This window comes from Kogia breviceps, chromosome 5 (genome assembly GCF_026419965.1).
Source record: "Kogia breviceps isolate mKogBre1 chromosome 5, mKogBre1 haplotype 1, whole genome shotgun sequence".
In the NCBI taxonomy this organism is placed as follows: domain Eukaryota; kingdom Metazoa; phylum Chordata; class Mammalia; order Artiodactyla; family Physeteridae; genus Kogia; species Kogia breviceps.
Window position 1 is genome coordinate 136,648,718 of NC_081314.1, and position 14,785 is coordinate 136,663,502.

At 47.0% G+C, this 14,785-nt stretch overlaps 1 pseudogene; it reads right to left on the reverse strand.

The window, feature by feature from the left end:
* Window positions 1-13,660: 13,660 nt before the first annotated feature.
* On the reverse strand, window positions 13,661-14,043 carry LOC131757819 (small ubiquitin-related modifier 2-like; annotated as a pseudogene).
* Between the last annotated feature and the right edge of the window lie 742 nt (window positions 14,044-14,785).

The window sequence follows — 14,785 nt, forward strand, 5'->3', positions numbered from 1 at the left end:
CCCTGATTCAGTGGACCCAGTCACCCTGAGGGAGTGGGGAGGCCTGTGCCCCTGGGGTTATCTGGCTGAAAACAAAAAGAATCCGCAAAAAGAAATGCCTGTGCCCTAGAGCATAAAACTAAACTGGAACACTGGAAGTCATCCTTGACTTCTCTTCCCTCCTCCTTCTCCCATCTCTTCTAGCCTCCTCCTAAATCCATGCCCTCTTCCCAATCCTCTCCCCCCCAACCACATCAAAGGTCTCCCATCTCTTTCCACCCCAGGCCTTGCCTCCTGAAATCTACTCTCCACACTTTCCACTTTGCAAAATCATCCTTCTAAACAGAAAAATCTCATTTTGCTCTCTCCCTTCTGGCTCTCTTCCTTTTGCCCAGAGCCCGCCCCACTCCCCACCCCACCCTCATCCTCTCCCTTCACTTGACTAATTCCCACCCATTCTCCAGATCCTAGCTTAACAGCCAGTGCATCCATGCAGCAGACTTTTGCTGAACTCCAACTGCAGCATACAGTCTTGTAGACACTGGAAACCTGCCGAATCCAGTTAAGGTCATGCACCCATATCTCCTACTCCCAGTGCTCCCACCAACCCCTGTATTAAAGGAGGCTGAAATTGCCAGTTAATGATGATCTCCTCCACCAGCACAGCACTTCACCGGATCCAGATTCCTCGCTATCTTTCTCTCTGCTGTATCGCAGTGCCTAGCACCGTACTTGGCATATTTGGGGCGCTCAGAAATACTTAATCAATGAATTATAGAGGAGCAAAAAAAGAAGCAAGAGCTTTAAAGATCCGAACTGTTTCTAAAACATCAGTTTGAGAAGAATTTAGGATAGTAGATCTCAGAGTGATATGTCCACCAGGTCCCATAATGGGGATTGCAAGAATGTTGAGTGAAGTTTGAGAGATTTTTCCAAAAGACACACTTCCAAAGAAAGACCTCATCTCAGCCAAGACCTTGCCCAAACTTCTCAATGGAGAGTCATTCCTTTGTGAAGCTTTTCATCCCAGGAGAAAGAGCAATTTCTTAACCTATTACAAGCCACCATCTTAGAAGGGGAATATATATATGAGAAACACACACACACACACACACACACGCCAGCACCAAGACTATTGCATGTCAGAGAAAGCAATCTTTGTTTTATTATGCCTCTGATGCTTGGGTTTCTCGTACAGCAGCTGAAATTATATTTAAATAATATAATGAGTATCTGTCACTTGTAACTCCCCTCCCCCCCAAAATTATTTCTTCTCTGCCTCACTGAGGTCTACTGCCGTCACGGCCCTCCTGTTAAGGAGGTAACATGGTTGCAAGACAGCTTCAGATGAGTCCTCAGCGTGGTCTTCTGATTGCCTTGGGCATAGCTCTTTCTGCTCCTAAGAAATCGGAAGAGCAGTGGAGAGGAAAAACCCTGGAGTTACACTGGCTGGTTTGAATCCAAGCTCCACCGCTTTCCAGCTCCAGAGCCTTGTGCAAGTTATTTAATCTTTCGTAAGCCTCGCTTTTTCATTCTGTAAAACAGGAGTAATACCACCTAATCCACAAGGATGTTGAAGGGATTAAAAAGAAGTCAAAAAAAAAAAAAAAAAGTCAAGCACAGCACATAGTATGCACTCATATAAGTTAGCTATTGGGCTTAGCTAAGTTAACTAAACTCTCTGACCCACTGTCTCCTCATTGTTTAAATTGGATGATAACATTTCATTAAGTGGTTGAAAACCATGAAGGAGACAGTAGAAGAGAAATGCTTAGCCCTGCCCATAAAGGGGAGATGGATACATGGGAAAGCACCATTTGGGGCTTTTTGTCGATCGTTCTTTCTCTCCCTCAGCCCCACCTACATCAACACATCAGGACTTTGCCTCTCAGAATCTGCTCAGGGCTGACTGTGGGAGGGTTGGTTCCCACAATAATGGTGTGTCACCACTGAAGTTAATGAAATTAGGCTGACCTAGCCTTTGGGTACATTTCTTGCCCTTGAAATCAAAAAAGCTACTACAGGTATCTGTACCGTTTCTTGTCTCTGCTCAGCACAGAATGCTGCTGCTTCACACCGTGGGGAGGAGAATGGGGCGTTTTGATTAAAACACAGACAAATGCCATCTGGCGTCCCATCTCCTGAGGGCACCGTTGACATCTCAAAAGAACATAGCATTGGCAATAAAAAAAAAAAAAAAAGTGGAGTTTTAAGGGTAGAATTAAGGGTTTAGGATAAAAGAACCCACAGAAGTTACATTTCTAGTTCATGGCCCTAATTTCAACTACAAGTCAACATTTTCTTCCCCATCACTTAGTGAAAGCCTCACTAAATACAGTCATAGTTAAGTCACAGAAAATGGCCTTTCTCACTATCTCCCCATAAGCCACAGAGATAAGCCCACACCCTCCTCTCTAGGCAGCCCTGCACAGCCTTTGTTTCTACCTCCACCTTCCATTCCAACTGATGCTCCCAGAGGGCAGGGCTGTGGTCTCTTTCATTTCCTGCTGTAATCCTGCTGTGGTGTCTAGAACTGAGCCTGGCACAAAGTAATTGCTCAGTAAATATTTACAGAATGAATGAATTAGCCTCCTGTGTTTCCTAAAACGAGGACTTTGGCACTTATTTTCTTTTCTGTCATTTATTTGTGGATGACCTCTTTTTAAAAGGACGTGAGGCAGCTTATTAAAAAGAAACATATCTCAGGACTTCCCTGGCAGTCCGGTGGTTAAGACTCTGTGCTTCCACTGCAGCAGGCATGGGTTTGATCCCTGTTTGGGGAACTAGGATCCTGCATGCCGTGTGGCGTGACAAAAAAAAAAATTTTAAAAAAAAAAATATTTGTCACAAAAGTGCTTACTGGTTATCATTTACTTGGGAACCCACCGAGAGAGAGGTGAATGGTTTTCCAAAGCAGCTGTCGTGAGTTCGCTCTGACTCATCCTCAATCTCTTGCCAAGAACCCCCTTCACCTGATAGATTGCCTCAAAGATTAGTAGACAGTTTGAGTTAAAATCTAGAACAAGAAAGTTGTAGTTAGTCATATTTTACTGGCAGGGACCTCTGTTTTGTATCCTTCTGGGCTTTTTTCTAACCAATCAGCCAGGTCACGAATGAATACCAAGCCTCTGACAATAGGTTCAGAGAAAGTGGAATCTCTGCCTCCTGGTAAGCCATACTTGGGATGGTTTTCTTTTGAGAATCACTCCTCTAGAGCTATGAGAAACAGCTGGAAGATGACTTTAAACCTAACCTAGGGACTTCCCTGGTGGCGCAGTGGTTAAGAATCCGCCTGCCGGAGCGGCTGGGCCCGTGAGCCATGGCCACTGAGCCTGCGCATCCGGAGCCTGCGCTCCGCAATGGGAGAGGCCACAGCAGTGAGAGGCCCGCATACCAGGAAAAAAAAAAAAAAAAGAATCCGCCTGCCAATGCAGGGGACATGGGTTCGAGCCCTGGTCCGGAAAGATCCCACGTGCCACGGAGCAACTAAGCCTGTGTGCCATAACTACTACCACGTGCCACAACTACTGAAGTCCACATGCCTAGAGCCCGTGCTCCGCAACAGGAGAAGCCACCGCAATGAGAAGCTCATGCACTGCAATGAAGAGTAGTGCCAAAAAAATAAAAAATAAAAAAATAAAAAATAAAAAAATAAAAAAATAAAAAATTAAAAAAAAAAAAAAAAAAGAGTAGTGCCCTCTCGCCACAACTAGAGAAAGCCCACACGCAGCAACAAAGATCCAACACAGCCAAAAATAAATAAATTAATTAATTTTATTTATTTTTTAAAAAGGGGAGGGGAGGAAAGAAGGAAGGGAGGGAGGGAGGGAAGGAAGAAAACTTAAAGGGGCACAAATTGGGACTTCCCTGGCAGTCCACTGGTTAACACTCCACGCTTCCAGTGCAGGGGGCAAGGGTTCGATTCCTGGTCAGGGAACTAAGATCCCACATGCCAGACAGCATGGCCAAAAATTATAAATAAATAAATAATTAATTAATTTTAAAATACACATTGACTACAAAAAACAATAACACACACACACACACACACACACACACACACACAGAAAAAGAGGCACAAATCAATAGGCCAGCGTTTCCATCTGGCCCCTAAGCTGACTCTCCCTCCACTCCTTCCACCATATTGTTTCCTCCCTCCTTCCCCAATACCCAGGACCAGCTTAACAGGCATATGACCCGTGCACTCCCACAGGGTCCTGCTCTCAGAAGGGCCCCATACTTGGTTTATTGCTCTGCCAATGCTGCCTTTAAAAATCCTAATTTTTTTTTTTTTTTTTTGCCTGCATTGGGTCTTTGTTGCTGCACACAGGCTTTCTCTAGTTACGGCGACCGGGGGCTACTCTTCGTTGCAATGCACAGGCTTCTCATTGCGGTGGATTCTCTTGTTGCTCTAGGCACGTGGGCTTCAGCTGTTGTGGCATGAAGGCTCAGTTGTTGTGGCTCACAGGCTTCAGTAGTTGTGGCACACGGTCTTCTGCAGTTGTGGCTCATGGGCTCCAGAGCGCAGGCTCAGTCGTTGTGGTGCACGGGTCTAGTTGCTCCGTGGCATGTGGGATCTTCCCAGACCAGGGCTCGAACCTGTGTCCCCTGCACTGGCAAGCAAAAAATCCTAATTTTTGAACCACAAGCCTGCAATTTCCCTTTTGCTCTGGGCCCTACAAATTAAGTAGCCTGTCCCTTCTACACCCCTGCCACTCTGGGTTGTCTCACCCTTGGTCCTCCTTGACCCCCAGTTTGTACCTTTCCCACAGCAGGCACTCGGTATAACTAAATTAAGGGGTTGAACATAAATGTAAAGTAGCATTTGTCCTTTATGTGCCAGAATGGATGGAGCATAGCCAGGTGTCGTGTAGAGAGATGTCCTTGAGAGCTTTTAGATGAGGTGCAGCAATGAACACTCAGCTTACAAGGGGACACACTTAGATCTTCTCACTAGGGAATTCCAAGAAGATGAGCCAGGACAGCCCAGGGGCCACGAAAACCCCAGAGGAGGATACACACTCCCGTCCTGTGAGGGTTCATTTTATGTGTCAACTTGATGAGGGCATGGGGGCGGGGGGGGGGGGGGGGAATGTCCAAACATTTGGTCTAGGTATGTCTGTGAAGGTGTTTCTGGAGGAGGTTAACGTTTGAATCAGTAGACTGAGTAAAGCAGATTGCCCTTCCTAATGTCAGCGGGCCTCACTCAGTCAGTTGAAGGCCTGAATAGAACCAGAAGTCTGACCCTCCTGTGAGTAAGAGAGAATTCCTCCTGTCTGATGATGTGAACTGAGACATGAGTCTTTTTTTTTTTTTTCTGGCCACACCACACAGCTTGCGGGATCTTAGTTCCCCAGCCAGGGATCAAACCTATACCCTCCACAGTGAAAGCACAGAGTCCTAACCACTGGACCACCAGGGAATTCCCTGAGACATGGGTCTTTTCCTGCCTTCAGACTCAAACTGAAACACCGGTTCTTCTTGGGTCCCAGCCTGCAGGCCTTCAGACTGAAACTGACACCACCAGCTCTCCTGGGTCTCCAGCTTGCCAATTACAGATCTTGGGACTTCTCAGCTTCCATAATCACATGAGCCAGTTTCTGATAATAAATCTCTTCATATATCTGTATCGATCTATATAAATATAGATCTCTCCTATTGGTTTGTTTCTTTGGAGACCCCTGACTAATACCCACTCCGGTAGTGTTCTTTACAACCACTCACCCGTTCAGTGTTCATCTATAGCCTGGCTACTCAAAGTGAGGTCCATGGCCCAGCAGCGACATCACCGCCCAGTGTCAGAAATGCAGGGTCTTGGCGAGGCCTTATCCCAGACACACTGAATCTGAATCTACAGCACAATAAATGCTTCAGGTGATTCATCTGCACACAGTGTTGGGAATACATCAGCCCTCTTGGAAAATGCAAAGTCACCTGGGAGGGCAGACAATATTCAAAACAACTTCTTAGTAAAGAATTCGTTTAACCAAGGCTCTCTTCCCTAAGGACAGATGTTAGGAGTGGGGTGAAAGAATGTTCAGAAGAGGACTTGGGAAGGCAGGACACTTTCCCAGTCATGACAAACCTTCAGTTACAGAGAAAAGACCAAGGAAGCCTCAGTAATGCAAACTAGCAGGCCACACCAATACAAAGAAAGTCAAGGTCAGAGAGGACGGGCCAGGCAAATCAGGCCGCATCACAGCCAAGGAACCGAGCACTGCCTCCCCCTTGTAATGTGCTTGGTTGCATTTTATTTTCTGTTTTCACTGAAATGGCAGTTTGTGGAGAAACTCTCCCACTTGGCTGTGAACGGGCTCTGAGCAAGAGAAGCCTTCTGCAGAATTGGCAGGGACAGAGCTGTGGAATATTTCAGAAACTTCAAGGCGAGGGAACAAACAAAACAACCGGGGTTGGGGGGGACCCTCCTCAAAATGAGGAGAAAGAGTTGAGAATCCAAAACAATTACCAGGACAGAAACAGAATCACGGACATAGAGAACAGACCGGTGGTTGCCAAGGGGGAGGGGGTGGGGGAGGGATGGAGTGGGAGTTTGGGGTGAGCAGATGTAAGCTTTTATATATAGGATGGATAGACAGCAAGGTTCTACTGCGCAGCACAGGGAACTGTAGTCAATATCCTATGAAAACCATAATGGAAAAGAATATTTTAAAAAATGTATGGCTTCCCTGGTGGCGCAGTGGTTGCGAGTCTGCCTGCCGATGCTAGGGGGTGGGGGTTCGATCCCTGGTCGAGGAACTAAGATCCTACATGCTACGGGGCGTGACCATAAAAAAGTTGTTTTTTTTTTTTAAATCTATATTTGGGGCTTCCGTGGTGGCGCAGTAGTTGAGAGTCCGCCTGCCGATGCAGGGGACACGGGTTCGTGCCCCGGTCCGGGAAGATCCCACGTGCTGCGGAGCGGCTGGGCCCGTGAACCATGGCCGCTGAGCCTGCGCGTCCGGAGCCTGTGCTCTGCAACGGCAGAGGCCACAACAGTGAGAGGCCCGCGTACCACCAAAAAAAAAAAAAAAAAAGTGTATAACTGAATCACTTTGCTGTACAGCAGAAATTAACACAGCGTTGTAAATCAACTATACGCCAATTAAATAAATAAATAAAACAATTACCAGGAATGCATCCACGGGTCTCCAAGTGAAAACCAATCTGATTTTATTTTTTCCACCTCCACTTGTCCCAGCCTGATCTTTAATTCACCTACATGGGAAAGAACAAAAGCTCATCTTAAAACAAACTGTATCTACTGTATGGTGGTGGGTCTCTGGATGATTTACCAGATCGTAGCCTATTGGATTCTCTCTTCACTTAGTTCACAGGTGCTGCTGGCCCAGTGAGGGTGAGGGTGAGGGCCGGGCAGAGCCTTTCCCACCCTTTCTCACGCCTCCAGCACCTGGGCAACATGCAATAAACAGAGCATGCCAGAGGACATGTCTGCAGCTCCGTCTGCCTCAGACCACACATTTATTCTCCATTCTACAGAAGTGTCCTCCTCCCTAGTCTCACAGAAGTGTATGGAGAAGCTTGGAACGTGGCCATGCAGCCTCAGCACAGCAGTCACTAGACTTCAAGGGTAGGTACACTGGTGCAGTGGGGCCCCAGAAATCAACCTCTCCTCTCGGAATAAAGTGACAGCCCCATTTTTTCTCCATTCACGTGGAGATGTTGCCCCTACACACACACACACACACACACACACACACACACACACACACACACACACACACACTGCCTAGAGAGGCAGTAGTTAAAGGCAAAGAGGCTAGTGGTTAAAAGCAAAGATTCTGCCCTAAGCCAAATCTTGCCTCTGTTCTTTCCCAGCTGTGTGACCTTGGACAAGTACTTAGTGTCTCTGTGCTTAATTGCCCTTGTATTAGTCATCTTGGGCTGCCATAACAGAATGCTGTAGACTGTGTAACTTAAACATTTACTTTAATTTAAAATAAATTTAAAAGGGACTTCCCTGGTGGTCCAGTGGTTAAGACTTCACCTTCCAGCACGGGGGTGTGGGGGTGTGTGTGTGGGGGGGGGGGTTTGATCCCTGGTCAGGGAGCTAAGGTCCCACTTGCCTTGTGGCTAAAAAAAGAAAACATAACATAGAAGCAATATTGTAATGAATTCAATAAAGACTTAAAAATGGTAAACATCAAAAAAATCTTTTAAAAAAATTAAAGAAATTCATTTTCCTTACAGTTCTGGAGCCTGGAAGTTCAAGATCAAGGTGCCGTCAGGGTTGGTTTCTGGTGAGACCTCTCTTGCTGGCTTGCAGACAGCTGCCTTCTCACTGTGACCTCACGTGGCCATTCCTCTGTGTGCACACTGAGAGAGAGCTCTGATGTCTCTTCCTCTTCTTATAAGGACACCAGCCCTATTGGACCAGGTCCCCACCCTCATGACCTCATTTAACCAAAATTATCGGGACTTCCCTGGCAGTCCAGTGGTTAAGACTCCATGCTTGCAATGCAGGGGGCCCGGGTTCGATCCCTGGTCAGGAACTAAGATCCCACATGCTGCAACTAAGTACGCATGCTGCAACTACTGAGTCCGCATGCCGTAACTAGAGAAGCCTGCATGCGGCAACGAAGACCCAGCGCAGCCAAAATAAATAATTATTTAATTAACTTTAAAAATAACCTTAATTATCTCCCATAAGGCCTTATCTCCAAATAGTCACATTGGGGGTTAGGGCTTCAACATGTGAATTGGGGCAGGGGCGCTGTGGACAGACACAATTCAGTCCATCACAGCCCTCGTCTTTAAAATGAGGCTCATGATATTGTCCCTCTCACAGGGATGTTATGAGATGAGGTGATATAGGAAAAATTTAGAACAGGACTCAGCCCACGTTGGGGACACTATGGATCCCTGACTGATTGACAAAAGGCTAGACTCTGTTTTGACAAGCTCACTAGGCATCTCTCCCTGGATACCCCAAAAGCCTCATGAACTTAACATGAGCATAATCTCATCGTGTCTACTTTACACCTTCCCCAAACAACAACAAGCAAGTCCCACGAACCTCTTCTGTTTCCCGGGTCAATTTCTGGCCTTACCACCTAAGGAAGCAGGGCCCAGGCTGAAAAAATGGGAGGCAGCATGGACTGACCCTATCCCTTCCTCCTCTACTTCCACCTTCTACCCCTCTGTCACACACTCTCTGGAAAAGTCTCTCTGCTAAATATAGAACAAAGGCCTGGCACTTTTTCACCTGGCACTGAAGTCCCTTTCTGCCTTCCTGATTTCCCACAATATTCCTAACATTGACATGGGGTGGCCCAGGGCTCCCCGAACAGCACCTTTTTTCTCCTTGGTCCTCTGCCTTGTCTACCTCTTTCCATCCAAGTTCTCCTCTGTCCGCTGTGCCCCTGCTCGCTGTTCGAGGTCACGCTGGCCCATCATCTCCTTTGAGGGGCTCTCTTCTTCCTCATGGTTACTAATCACCTACAATGTGTGAGGCATTACATTATGCAGTTTCTTTTTTTAAAAAATTAATTATTTATTTTTGCCTGCGTTGGGTCTTCGTTGCTGCGCGCGGGCTTTCTCTAGTTGTGGTGAGCGGGGGCTACTCTTCGTTGCAGTGCGCGGGCTTCTCACTGCAGTGGCTTCCCTTGTTGCAGAGCGTGGGCTCTAGGCACGCGGGCTTCATTAGTTGTGGCATGTGGGCTCAGTAGTTGTGGCTCGCAGCCTCTAGGGCACAGGCCCAGTTGTTGTGGCTCACAGGCTTTAGAGTGCAGGCTCAGTCGTTGTGGCACACGGGCTTAGTTGCTCCGTAGCATGTGGGATCTTCCTGGACCAGGGCTCGAACCGGGGTCCCCTGCATTGGCAGGTGGATTCTTAACCTCTGTGCCACCAGGGAAGTCCCATTATGCAGTTTCTAATTCAACTTTTCATTTCATATTTACACCAACTTTACAAAATATGTTCTATAGCTTGCATTTAAACCATAAAGAGACTGAGTAATTTGCCAAGGTCAGAGGGCCACTGCCTCATCCCCCCAGGCTGGATCTCCAGTTGCTTTCCTAGTCCTGGATTGCCCGGCCTCCCAAACAGAACCTGTCACTCCATCTTCGGAGCTGGTGCAGGCAGCCCACGGGTATGACGCTTATCACATTGTATTCTAGGGAAGAGAGGACAGCTCTACCTGCTCCTAGAGGGGACAGCTCCTTCATCCTCATGTTCCCGTGGCCCAGTCCAGTGTCTTCCCAGAGGCAGAAGACTAGTCAATTTTGGAGGAATCCAACGTGGGACACAGTGTCTGCAGGAATCCCGACGGGAAGACCTCGTGTCCCGTCCTGACCCATGCGTCCCATCTTCTCAGAGAGTCTGTTGGGCCATTTAATGTAGCCAGGGATGGTCATCATCAGCATACTTTTGGGGGGAGGTAAGGAATGCACACTGATTAGACACAAGCCCTGATTTAACCAGCATTTAAAACTGCCTGCTCTGGGCTTCCCTGGTGGCGCAGTGGTTGAGAGTCCGTCTGCCGATGCAGGGGACGCGGGTTCGTGCCCCGGTCCGGGAAGATCCCACATGGCGCGGAGCGGCTGGGCCCGTGAGCCGTGGCCGCTGAGCCTGCGCGTCCGGAGCCTGTGCTCCGCAACTGGAGAGGCCACAGCAGTGAGAGGCCTGCGTACCGCAAAAACAAACAAACAAGCAAAAAAAAAAAAACAAAACAAAACTGCCTGCTCTGTGCTGTGTAACATCCGGGGCTGAAGAAGGGGAGAAATGCAAAGGCGGAGAAGCCACGGCTTCCCCAGGCTTCCGAGGTGCACAGGGAAAGAGGCAAAGGGGTCAAGCAAGAATTGAATACTGCTGGCCAGGGTGGAAGGGCGGTGCTGAGCCTCTGGCAGGAGCCCGCGTCGGGCTTCCACGCTGGCAGCCGAGAGTTTCTGTCTGGGCTGCTGCTAAGTCACAACTGTGATGTCTCCGGTGGGGCCCGAGAGTCTCGCTTTATAAGTACGTACTGTATTCATTCGCTCAGTCTGCCCTAACAAGGCACTGCAGACTGGCCGGCTTACACAACAGAAATGGATTCTCTCGCTGTTCTGGGGGCTGCAACTCTGAGGTCAAGGTGTGGGCAGGGCTGAGACCTCGCTTTTTGGCTTGCAAGTGACCGCCTTCTCACTGTGTCCCCACGTGGTCTTTCCTCCGCGTGCAAGCATCCCTGGTGTTGCCCGCTGTCCTAATCTCCTCTTCTTATAAGGACACCAGTCATACGGGATTAGGTCTCAGGCTAAGGATCCCCGTTTAGGGTAATCACCTCTTTAAAGGCCCTGTCTCCAAATACAGTCCCGTTCTGAGGTACTGAGGGTTAGGACTTCAACACAGGAAGCTGGCAGGGGAGCACAATTCAGTCCGTAGCAAGTATCGGCTCCCCACTACTTCTTTTTTGTTGGTGGTGGTGGTCACAACCTCACGACACATGGGATCTTAGTTCCCTGACCAGGGATCAAACCCGTGTCCCCTGCACTGGAAGCGTGGAGCCTTAACCACTGGACTGCCAGGGAAGTCCCGCCACCACCTCTTCCGTGAAGAATAAAGGCACAACAGCTGAGGATTTGTAATCAGCATCAAACCCTTTCCCCATCGTGTTTGGGTCGGTTTTCTTATCTGGGTAACTCTGTTGGATTGAATTGAATTCTTTGGTTGGTTACAAGGGTCACTGAAAAGGTATCTTCTCTCCTCAGAAGGCTTTCTTCTCTTCCTTTTGAAAAGGAGGGGGAAAAGGTGTTATGGAGACGTCTCAGTGTTTTCTTTTAAAAAGCTTGAGAGTGAAGGACAGTAATGATTGTGGAGCTTTAGAATCAAAAAAGTGTAGGAGCCCCAGGGAGGGTCGGGGCAGCAGCACGTCCAGGGCAGGAGGCAGAGACACCCCAGCTTGGGAAAAGCACCCTTTTCTCACAGCGTTCTGAATATTCTGAATTATTGCATGTCTGTGACTCAGCTCTGTCTATAGGTGCCTTTCAATAGCTGCATTATTCATTCCTCTCAGCATTTACATTCTTTTTTTCTTTTTTTCCTTCTAAAACAAGTGTTGCTTTTATCGTCTCAAAACTTGTGGTATGTATGAAGCAACATCCCAGGCTCTTGGAATCCCTGTTATTGCAAATGATTTTCTTTGATTGATCAAACCCCAGTGTTCTAACATATAAATTGGTAACTGAAAAACATAAATTGCAGCTACCCAGGCATTTTCCCCCATGAATTCATTTATCACACCTATATTATTTGGGGACAGCTGATGGAAATATAAAAGGCTCACAACTATTTTTCACCTATTCGCCACTCCAAGATAATTCCTGGTTGGAAATAAAGAGCTTGGACATTGTTGTAAGTCATTTCTAATAGCCAGCTAATAAAGGACAAAATAATCCCTCCTGGTCAAAAAAAAAACAGTGTTTCATGTAATAAACACTAGTTTTTATCCCAAAGAAAAAAATGTGTACAAAACAGGGCTAACTGGTACTTTGCAGAAGTGGGTCACATGGAACAAAATATCTGAGCATAAAACAGCTGTGTACCTTGATGGTATCAATATTATTTTAAAAACTAAATAAGAAGTTTCATAAGTGAATTTTGTTGCTCCTTGACTGAACTTCTGCATTACTTTCCTATTGCTGCCCTAACAAATTACTAAAAACTTAGTGAGACAACACAGATGTACTATCTGGAGGTCAGAAGTCTGAAATGGGACTCATGGGGCGAAAATCAGGGCGTGGGCAGGGCTGCATTCCTTTCTCGAGACTCTCGGGGAGAATCTGTTTTCTTCCCTTTTCCGGTTTGCTGAGGCTGCCCACATTCCTCGGCTCACGGGTCCCTTCCACCTTCAAAGCCAGCTCTGGCCAATGGCATCTTTCTCGTGCTGCCTCACCCTGACCCTGTGTCTGTGCTGCCTCCTGCACAGGCTTTTAAGGACCCTCGTGATTATATTGTGCCCACCTGGATAATCCTGGATAATCTCCCCATCTCAAAGCCAGCTGATAAGCAGCCTCATTCCATGTGCAGTCTTAGCTCCTCCTTGCCACGTAACATAACATAGTCACAAATTCTAGGGGTTCGATAATGGACATCTTTGGAGGCCTTTTATTCTTCCTACTACACCCACTTCATGGGAAATAATGAAAATAAGGTGCCTTTGGGGAGCTATGCGCAGTTTTTTTTTTTTTTTTTTTAAACAAGAAGTTTATTTAAACAACAAGATGCTTGACTTGAAGGGAAAACTATCTAGGATTCATTTCTTTTAGAGTAATTTATCCCTGCTTAAAGGCAGATTGCCCTACATGTAACAGCTATGTTCAAAAACATTATAAAATTGTCCTTGGCTTTACAATGATAAATGAAAAACATTAAAATTCTCCAGTCGAACAAGGTATGCAAGAATTTTTACGTTGTTCTCTTCGTTAAACAGTGAGAGCAAAATAACTTACTGGAATATAAAGATAAGAGTGGACGAGCACGCCACCAATGGAGAACAGGGGGTGTCTTACAGATACAGAACCAGTATTTTTCCCCATCCCATCTCCACTTGACGTCGATCAAAACACACCGTTGGCCGTTTAGTTAAAAATAAATGCAATGTGCTTGTGCACATACACCACTTACTTTAGGTACCATAAAGGAATGGGGAAGGGGAAAATGAAAGAAGAGAGAAACTATACTGTAATAGTCAGGATGTGGTGGAACCAAATTGTGGTTTTCTAATTGACAATGTCTTCTCGGTCCGGAGGAACAGAACTCTGGAGTAAAGTAGCAGCTTCCCTTTTGAGTAGACACCTCCTGTCTGCTGCTGGAACACATCAATTGTATCTTCAGCCTCCATTTCCAACTGTGCAGGGGGGTCTGTTTCATTGATTGGCTGCCCGTCCAACTGGAATCTGATCTGCCTCATTGACAAACCCTGTCGTTCACAATAGGCTTTCATTCGTTTACTAAGTGGTGTATGCCTTTTATCTTCAACTGCACCACGGAACCATCCTGCCCCGCCACCTTCTAATTAATACGATCGTTGTTCTCAGCCTCGACTGCTTCCTTGGGCTTTTCGTCGGCCATGGCCATGGCGACCGCAGGAGTCTCCCCAGCGGCCGCTTCCCAAAGAGAGGGACCAGATCCGCACGGACCGGACCCAGCAGCAGCACCAGGAGCCGCAGAACAGGGCGGCGGCGGCGGAGGAGGGACAGCGTGTTTGTTTGTATTTATTATGTATTTTAAAAGAATTGTTACATTTTATTTTTCCCTATTACTCTTTTTTTAAACATTTTTAGTTGCCTATTTTTATTTTGAATATTTTGACATTTTCTTACTGGTTTATAAGGGTATTTTTCTCTATTACTCTTTTTTTTTTTAAGTCATGATTTTTTATTTTATTTTTTTAAATTTATTTTTGCTGTGTTGGGTTTTCGTTTCTGTGTGAGGGCTTTCTCTAGTTGTGGCGAGCGGGGGCTCCTCCTCATCGCAGTGCCACAGGCTCCGGACACGCAGGCTCAGTAGTTGTGGCTCCCGGGCCTAGCTGCTCTACAGCATGTGGGATCTTCCAAGACCGGGAAGACCCGGGGCTCGAACCCGCGTCCCCTACATCGGCAGGCAGATTCTCAACCGCTGCGCCACCAGGGAAGCCCCTTCCCGATTACTCTTAAAACTCAAGCTTTATCAAGTAACAGGCCAGACTTCTGGAATAACAGCTCTTTCCCAGGCTGTTAACCCTCTCAGAAAGGAGACCAAATTTATCATATACCATGGTTTCAGGATGTTTCCACCCCAGAATGCTAAATCAGTTACACAATCATATATTCCT